This window comes from Castor canadensis, chromosome 12, assembly GCF_047511655.1.
Source record: "Castor canadensis chromosome 12, mCasCan1.hap1v2, whole genome shotgun sequence".
Classification (NCBI taxonomy): Eukaryota; Metazoa; Chordata; class Mammalia; order Rodentia; family Castoridae; genus Castor; species Castor canadensis.
Window position 1 is genome coordinate 29,235,427 of NC_133397.1, and position 10,567 is coordinate 29,245,993.

Sequence of the window (10,567 nt, forward strand, 5' to 3'; positions counted from 1 at the left end):
TAAGAAACTGACATTGCTTCAGTGCTATAAACAAAAGACTTTATTTAAACTTCACCAGATATTTCTATTAATATAGGACCCATTCAAGGATCCCACACAGTATTTAGGTTTAAGACTCTTTAAAACTTACCCCAATTGGTTTTTCATTTTTGATTTTTTGTCATATTTAATATGAAGTACCAGAAATTTTTCAATGTATTATTTGCATTTGTCTGTACCTTGAAATTGGTCTAAAGGTTTGATTAAGATCAAGAATTAATTTATTAATCAGTAGGTTAGTTAGTTGGGTATTATTAAATATGCTTAATGAGTAGGGTTGTGTACTTTCAGAGCCCTTTTTTTTTTTTGGTGGTATTGGGGTTTGAACTCTGGATTTCACACTTGCTAGGCAGGTGTTCTACCACTTGAGCTACACACTGTACCAGGTTATGTACTTTCATCATGAGATCCCTAAATCTGATGTTCCCTTTTTCTGACGTTATCAACAATTGACACTCATGGTTTGGTTTAGATCCATTAATTCATTAGGAGGTGCAGAATATTGATTATAAGTCTTTCCTTCTTCACTGGGTATAAACTAAAATATTTCCATAAAAAGAAACTTCTCTTTTTAAACTATAGCACAGCTCATATAAAAAAGCAGAATAGATGTGTTATAGTCTTCTTTTATTTACTGATTTTCAGGGCAATGTGGTCATTTCCTAGCATCTTTCAGCCATACTCTATTTTTGTGGCTATTTTGTAGTATTTCGTCTAATTTTTACTGCAATATTTTGTTTTTTAGAGAAACTTTAAGATTATAAAATCAAATAGAAATACAGAATTCCCATATAACCCCCATTACAGCATCTTTGCATTAATGTGGTACACCTTTTACAGTTAATGAAGTTAATCAACAATAATCCATTATTGTTCTACATTAACATTCACATTTTTGTGAACTTATGTATTATGTATAATTATGTAAGTTTTGATGAATATATACTGTCATGATTTATCATGGGCAACATAGTTCCAGATCCCAAAAAATTTCCTGTGTTCCACCTATTTATTCTTCCTTCCTCCCTAACCACTGGCAACCAGTGATCTTTTTGTTGTCTTTGTACTTGTGCCTTTTCCAGAATGTCACATGATTGGAATCATATAGTACACAGACTCTCAGGCTGGTTTCTGTTACTTGGGATTAAAGTTTGCCCACATTTTTGTGGCTTCATAGCTCAGTTTTAAGAAGTATTAAACAATATTTTTCATTGTCTGGACATTTGGTTTGTTTATCTGTTCACCTGTTGAAGGACACTTTTGGCAATTGTGAGTAAAGCTACTATAAAAATTCATGTGCAAACTTTTGTGTAGTCATCAGTTTTCAGTTTATTTGGTAAACACCAAGGAGCATACTTCTGGGAAAGATGCTGAAGAGTATGTTTAGCTATTTTAAAAAGTGTCCTACTGCCTTGAAGTATAGCTATACTATTTTACATTTACACCAAATAAGAGTTCCTGTTGCTCCACATCTCTGCTAACACTTACAGTTTTGTATTTTAACCATTTTAAGAGGTGTGTAATGCTGTCTTGTTGTTTAGTTTCCAATTTCCTAAGGGCCTAGGGTATTGAGCACATTTTCATATGTTTATTTGCTATCTCTATTTCTTCTTTGGTTTAGGTGTCTGTTCATATCTTTACCCATTTTTAATTAGGTTGTTTATTTTCTTATTGCTGAATTTTAGGAGTTCTTTTCATACTTTGGATGCAAGTCCTTTATCAGATATGTGATTTGAAAATACTTCCTGCCAGTTTGTTTATTATCTTTATTTTTTAGAAATGTCTTTCACAGAGCTGATGGTTTTAATTTCAACGAAGTCCAGTTCATCAATTTTTACTCTTATGGGTTGTGTTTTTGGTGTTGTGTCAAAAAGATGTCTTGCTAAATTCATGGACACCACAATTTTATCCTGTGTTATCTTCTAGATGTTTTGTAGTTCTGCATTTTACACTTAAGTTCAAGATCCATTCTGAGTTATTTTTTGTGAAAGTTGAAGAGTCAGTGTCTAGATTCACTTTTTTGCGTATGGATATCTGATTTTCCAGCACTGCTATTGTTAGACTGTGTTTCCCAATACCATGGGATGGAATTTAATAGTATTATAACACTAAGGCAGGGCTTAGCAGATGAGTAAGTCCTAAGGAAGGAGTTTCCATGCATGGGATTAGGGCTCGCATGAACACCCTCATGAACATGCTTTATGGCATAAGTTAGTTTTCTTCAGGCTTCTACCACGTGAGGACACATATCCACGTGAGGACACGTAGATAGTGCCATCTATTATGAGTTATGGTTCTTCCCCAGACACTGAGCCTTCCAGTGCCTCGAGCTCTAACTTCCTAGTTTACACAAATGTGAGCAACAAATTTCTGTTTATAAATTGTCCAGTTTCAGCTGTGTTGTTGTAGTAACACAAGTGAACTATGACAAGCAATATTGTTGAAAACAATCATTTTTCCATTGGAATGCCTTTGCTTCTTTGTCAGAGATCCTGTGATTATATTTTATAGGTCTATTCCCTATTCTGTTTCATTAATCTACTTGTGTGTTCTTTCCTTGATACCCCATTCCTTAATCTTAGTAGCTTTATAGTTAGTATTGATGTCAGGCAGTGCCAGATCTCTAAATTTCTTCTTTTATTCCAGTATTTTGTTAGCTCTTCTGGGTGTTTCTTAGATAAGAGCTAAAATCAATTTGTTAATTATACATAACACAATTAGCTGAGATTTTATGTTGAATCTATTTATTAAGTTGGGAAGAACTAACACTAACAGTGTCCTTTGCTTTGAGGTTTTTTCTTTTTGGTGTTTTGAGAGTCACTTGCTATGTATCCAAGCTAGTTTTGAACTCACTATGTAGCCCAAGTTGTTCTCTAACCCAAGATCCTACTGTCTCAGCACACCTGTCTACTATTCTCTCTTCTTATCAGTGGACATTGAATATCTATCCATTTTTTTAACATCACTTCCTTAATTCAAATTTTTGCAATTTTACTCACGTATATTTACATATATTTTGTTAAGCGGGCATTTATTTCTTTTGATACTGATATAAATGGCATGATATGTACAATTTAAAATTCTAATTGTTTATGGCTGATAAATAGAAGAGCAATTGGCTTTTGTGCATCTGTATATTTGTATAACCTTGTACCTCATAATAATCTTACTATACTTGATAATTCCAGGAGCTTTTGTTTTCCATTGTTTGAAATTTTTCTATGTAGACAATCATGCTATTTGTGGAAAACAGTTTCATTTATTTTTTCCAAGTCTCTATATCATTTATTTATTTATTTTTGAATTACTAAGACTTCCATTATGATATAGAATAGAAATGGTGAGAAAATACATCTTTGCCTTATTCCTGATCTTAGGAGAATACATCTAGTTTCTCAGAATTAAGCAAAATGTTAGCTATCAGGGCCTTTTTTTTGGTAGATGTTCTTTATCAAGCTTAAAAAGTTGCCTTCTATTTCTAGTTGTTGAGTGTTTTTAATCATGAATGGGTGTTGGATTTTGTCACAGACTTTATACTGATTTAAATTTCTATACGTGGTTTTGGACAATCCATTTCTGGTTTCAAAATCTCTACATGTTAGTAATATAATACTTCAGGTATTAAAATTTGAGTAGACAAATGATACTTAATGTCAAAATCTAGATTCAAAAATTATGTGATAGGATAAAGTATCAATCTAAAACCTATGGATAAAAATTAAGTCCCAAAATATCTCATTAAATATGAAATGGGAAAATTTTGGTCTGGAAGGAGTTCTTAGAAGAAATATGCAGCAAAATATTGTTGACCAAAGTGTTAACATAAGATAATAACATGACCTGCTTGGTTAACCACCATTTTGCAGTATTTTAGTCTCTGTGTTTTGGGTGATCATTTTTAATAGGTGCTATGATGAAGTATGGTGTGTCTTGTATTATTTTCATGATTATCCTGTTGTAAGGATATCATTGAGATCTTAATATCATAAAACAGCATAGATAAAGACTAGAAAATATGTAATGGATTGTTATGTAACAGAAAATCTGGACATTTGTCTCTTCCCATAAAAGTAAGCCTAGAATCAGTGACTAAATTTGAAACTTTAGATATTATCATTCCATCAATATGCTTAAGGTATTTGACTCCTTTTCAGTTATTAAATGGAATAAGGCAAGTTCCTGGGGTAGGCTGTTGTAGAATTACCACATAGAATGGATTGTTAGGTTAGGAAAAATCTAAAGTTACCTTACCACTTGAAGTCTATTTCTTTCAGAGTTCATCTAAGAAAAATAGATTCTGAACATAGGGACTACACTTAGTACCATGTATAACTGAATAGAGATTCTGCACAGCCAGAGGAATGCAGAGTGAACAAAAAGAACTAGCTAGTTGAAGAGAAAGGGTGAGTAGGAAGTGAAAAGGAGCAGAAACTGCACCTTCCTTACTACCACAAAGGTAAGTCTGCAAACACACATCATTCACATTAAAGTGTATCATTCATGCTCCTCACACCAATTTGAAGTCTAATTCATTTTTGCAAGCCTATTTCCTAGAAATAAGAAAACCATATAAACACAAAGCAATTGGACAGAGCATTTTAGAGTAGGTTGGCCTCAATAAACCAGATTTTCTATGGACTTTCAGTAAAGTCAAGAAAGCTTATAAGGCATTTCACGTACTCAATGTTTTTTGTTTGTTTTGTTTTATTTCAGTGCTGAGGTTTGAACACAGGGCCTTATGCTTACTAGGCAGATACTCTACCATTTGAGACATTCCACCAGCCTTCACCTACTCAAGTTTTAAGATATCAAAACAATGCATCATTGAGCATCAAGAAGTTCATGCCAGGAAGAATTTTAGTTGTTATGTTAAGAAGAGACATCTATAACCTAGTCAGCAAGATCGGATGACAAGTTATAACCTTCTTATAAAAAATAGTATCTCATTCATTAAGATCACTTATTAGCATAGTGTGAACCTGTAGGAAGTAATGATAAGCAGTTTTTTTTTCCTTAAACTCTTTCATGTTAACTACCTAATAGGATTTTTTTTCAACAAAGTGAATAAAAATTAGTTGGCATTCTATTCTCTGGTATGAATAAATTGAAACCGAATACATTTTTTGTTTAAGGGAAAAGAAAAGATGACAATAGCCTTGCTCTGCTAAGTAACTCCATCACAATTAGGAAGACAAAAGAAACCATAGTTTAAGCAGGTCATCAGAATTAAATTTGATACCAATTACAATATCAGAAAATGAATATAATTGAATTGAAGTCAGAAAGCTTTGACTGTATTATTTAAACAAAGATACTTCAAACTCAATTGAACCAATCTAATAAAGCCTGAATGTATATAATATAGCTGTTGTTGGCTGAAGAATTCCATCTAGAATGAAATCGTATCTTCCTTTGATGTCCTGTACAAAGAGGTCATACTCTCTGCTGTAGCTTTCAGTTTTCCCTTAAATGCTAAAATTCTCATTGTAAAAGACCTAATTGACATATTTCCATTATTCTTTTCTCTATGCTTTCTGAATCCACTACATTAAGATTCAAGAAATAGCCCAGTTAGGAACAGAAAGGCATAAATCTGCCTCTCTTGGAGGAAGGTGTGCTAACCATGGTCAATGAGCTTTTTTGTGTGTTTGTTTTCAGTACTGGGGCTTGAATTCAGGTCCTACACTTTGAGCCACTCCACCAGTTCATTTTTTTTGTGTTAGGTATTTTCAAGATAGGGTCCCATGAACTATTTCCCCAGGGGGCTGGCTTTGAACCCTGATCTCCTGATCTCTGCCACCTGAGTAGCTAGGATTACAGGCGTGAACCACTGACCCCTGGCTTAATGTGCTCAATGTACAACCCTGGCTATACTTCCATGTAAACTGACTCCTCTCCTGCATTCTACCTGTTTGTGAGTGAGCTGTGTAAAAATAAAGATTCTACAGTAGAACACTTTAGAAAGATAACTTTCCAAAATCTGAAGTTATTATTTCTTTCAGATGAATTTCTACTGTAACAAACTCCCACATTCTGCCATTAAGTAAATGTTATTTCTCCAGCAACATGTTTGCATCTGATTTTTAAACTGTGAATAGCCACAGGATTCTGAAATAGTCTAATTGGTTGGCTGGATTATTGCTGCTTATTAACTGGTTAAAGTGAAAGAAAGAAACACGTTATTCAATGAGTCCACATAAAAACTATTAATATAACACCTACTCTTACTTTTAATGAATTCGATACATGAAAGTGAAGAAAAACATTTTCCCAAATTGCAAAAATCCTACTCTCTATTAATATTATCACAGAGAATCAAAAGCACAAACTCCTAGATACATTTTTATGCTCTTCTGATTAAACAAGCTAATGTATGACCAGACTTCACACATAATCTGCATCTGCACAGAAGATTGTAATAGCTTCCACTATTTTTTTTGAAAGACAGGGAACCCAAACTGTTACTGAATTTGAAGAGAAAAAGAGATGAGAATAAATTCTTGCCCAGCTGAGTTGCTCATTCCATTTGACTTTTTTAATCACTGTGTGCCACACAACCACTGAGACCTCATTTTCTCTCAGTTAGAAATACCCATCGCCTCCTTCAAGATTAGCTCAAATACCATTTTCTTGTTGACCCTTACTGGGATAGGTATTGAGAACTAATAATTCTATTTTCTTTACCTCTGCTGTATTACAATGTGTCTTTTATAGTTCTTACTACATTAACCTTTTAACATTTTTCAATTGAGGTTAGAGATTAATTGAAGTCTACTCAATCCATCTGATGTGCAGTATGTTTATAGTGATTTATTAAATTATGCCTTTTGTCCCTTTACCAGTTCAGTAGTGGAAAAAATTATTTTATTAGCTTTATTCATAGGATTAAAAAGTGGTGAATTGTGTACATCCATAGAAAGGATTTTGTCATAAAAATGTTGCTTCATGAGATAATTTTCAGATGAGAAAATGAAGATCATATTTATTTAAACATTGTAAAATTTTAGTCAATACTAGCAATTATCACTGAGCAGAATTTTAGTGGAGACTACCGTGACCATAAAAGTTTTCAATCATACTTCATGAAAAATCATTCTTTGAAGTTATCCTAAAACTATGCAAAAATTAATAATAAACCAAAGTAATAAAGGATTAATTTTCTTAGATCAAATTCAATGTACACCTAAAATACATTTTTATTCTAATGATTCAGGAATCCAAACTATCTATATCAAAGCAAGTTACCTCTACATTTGCATGATTTTATTAGTGTATGAAACTGCTGCTTGAGAAAAGTTACAAATAAGTTTTGTTTATCCTAAGAACTCCCACAAGTCTGTTTATTTTTTATTTCTTTATTGTTATAGTTTTGGGGATTGAACCCAAGACCTTTATACATGCTACACAAATCCTCTATTGCTGAGCTACACCTCATTACACATAAGTGCATTTAAATGAAGAGTAGATTGCTCAACTTTTCAATAGAGAACATGAAGACTATTGGCTTCTGAAGGTACTTGCTGAAAATCTCTTAAACATTGGCTTGCAAGGGGCTGGAGGTGTAGTCCTGTGGTAGAGAGCTTGCCTACCATACTTGGCTTGTTATGACCATCAAACCTAAACTATTATACCATGAATCTTACCCAATCCTAATCAAATTCATTGCTTTACACCAGACTCCAAAGCCTCATAAAAACCACATCTTTGGTATTCCTTCTGAAATTCTATCAAGATTATGTGAAGGTGGTAGTCTCCCTTACCAGGGTAAGCAATAAACTCAATTATCTCTTAACAATAGGCTATTTTGGTAATATTTTGTCATTTTTATTGCATGACTAAAATGTCCCCCTTCGTTATTAATAAGCTAGATTTAAACACACCAAGTACATTACCTCCTATGTGAGATGTGAGTTAAAAAAGTGTCTAGTTTAGGGGAAAAAAATAAAAGCTTAAAATGGAGCTTAGTGGTTTTTATGGAATGTATAAAGCTACTTTTATAAGATAGATAGTATTTGAAAGTTAAAATAAAATACATCCAGGCTTTTACTTATGTACAAAAATGTACCCCAAACTATTTCATTTGATTACTGGGTAATTTGGAGTTTATACATGAGTGCTTTCATCCACTCAGATAAAAAAGTTACAATCTGGATCTCCAATGCCACAGAAGCATGAGTTTCCATTCTTAAATTGTCCTAAATCATTTTTGCTTCAAGTATTCTTTATGGACACTGTGCTTTGTGATATAACTACTTTTCACTTGATTCTCTTAAGCAACTTCTCAGAATATTGAGAAGTACTGGTCCATTTATGTGGCATAAAGTAATTGAAATAGTAGTAGTTTTGGATTTGGAAGATCGTGAGTTTTACTTTTCATTTTGCTTCATATTACTTTTGTTACCACAGAAAATTGCCAAATCTTTCTAAGCTTCAGCTTCTTAAAGTACTAAATGAGGATTTTACTACCTAATTCCCAGATTTGCTACAATGATGAAATGAAATGGAAGTGTAAAGCATTTAAGAAGAGGTCTGGAATGTAGAAGGTTCTAAGCCAATATCAACTAATTAAAGTTTGTTATTTATCATCTTATCCAAGGACTTGACTTTGATGAGGGTAGTGTCTTTTGGTAAACGGCTCCATTGTCTACTCTAATGTGCATTGTTTCTTTAATTGATGGTACTTTCCCCAGTGTGTTCCCCAAGAAATGTACTCTCCCAGAGGTTACATTTCAGTTGTGCAGGGACTATGGCTTCTTGCAAAACTATCTGTCTCGCTTTACCCTGCTACACAAATTGTGAGACAAATGTATTGCCCAAATTATGACTTTATCCTTTTCCTGAGTGTAGTGAATGCCTTGAATTTTTAAAACCTTATTTTATTTTATTTTATTTTTTTAGGGTATAACTTTATTTTTATTTTTATTTTTTTTCATTTCACAAGAATAGTTTTTCTTTTTTTTTTCTTTTTTCTTTTATTATTCATATGTGCATACAAGGATTGGTTCATTTCTCCCCACTGTCCCCACCCCCTCCCTTACCACCCACTCCGCCCCCTCCCGCTCCCCCCACCTCAATACCCAGCAGAAACTATTTTGCACTTATTTCTAATTTTGTTGTAGAGAGAGTATAAGCAATAATAGGAAGGAACAAGGGTTTTTGCTGGTTGAGATAAGGATAGCTATACAGGGCATCGACTCACATTGATTTCCTGTGCGTGGGTGTTACCTTCTAGGTTAATTCTTTTTGATCTAACCTTTTCTCTAGTACCTGTTCCCCTTTTCCTATTGGCCTCAGTTGCTTTAAGGTATCTGCTTTAGTTTCTCTGCGTTAAGGGCAACAAATGCTAGCTATTAAAACCTTATTTTAAATCATAGCAACTCTAACCGTATAAACTTAAGTATTTAAAAAAATGTTTTTTCATTTATTCACATGTGCATACATTGCTTGGACAATTTCTCCCCCTGCCCCCACTCCCTCCCTCTCTACACCAACCCCTCACCACCAGGCAGAACCTGTTCTGACCTTATCTCTAATTTTGTTGAAGACAAGACATAAGCAATAGTAAAAGAGACAAAGCGCTTTTACTAGTTGAGATAAGGATAGCTATACAGAGAGATTCCTAGCATTGCTTCCATGTACAAATGTGTAACAACCCAAGTTGATTCATCTCTACCTGACCTTTTCACTAGTTCCTGATCCTCTTCCCATATTGACCTCTGTTGCTTTAAGGTTTCTCTATTAGTTCCTCTGCAGGGGGGACATCAAACACTTTCATGTTTTGGGTTTCCCACCTTCTCCATAACTCCCATATGTGCTCTCCCCTTAGCATGTGACCCAACTCCAACCACATTGCTGTATTTGCCTTAGATCTAAAGTCTGCATATGATGGAGAACATACGATTTTTGGTCTTCTGAGCCTGGCTAACCTTGCTCAGAATGATGTTCTCCAGTTCCATCCATTTACTTGAGAATAATAAGATTTCATTCTTCTTCATGGCTGAGTAAAACTCCATTGGTGTAAGTACCACATTTTCTTAATCCATTTGTCTGTAGTGGGGCATCTTGGTTGTTTCAATAACTTGGCTATTGTGAATAGCGCTGCAATAAACATGGGTGTGCAGGTGCCTCTAGAGTAACCTGTGTTGCATTCCTTTGGGTGTATCCCCAGGAATGGGAATACTGGAGCATATGGTAGATCTATGTTTAGATTTTTAAGAAGCTTCTATATTTTTTTCCAGAGTGGTTGGAATTCCCACCAGCAGTGTATGAGGGTTCCTTTTTCCCCACATCCTCACCAACACCTGTTGTCAGTGGTGTTCTTGATGATGGCTATTCTAACAGGGGTGACATGGAATCTTAGTGTGGTTTTGATTTGCATTTCCTTTATTGCCAGGGATGGTGAGCATTTTTTCATGTGTTTTTTGGCCATTTGAATTTCTTCTTTTGAGAAAGTTCTGTTTAATTCAGTTGCCCATTTCTTTATTGGTTCAATTGATTTGGGGAGAGTTTAGTTTTTTTTAAGTTCTCT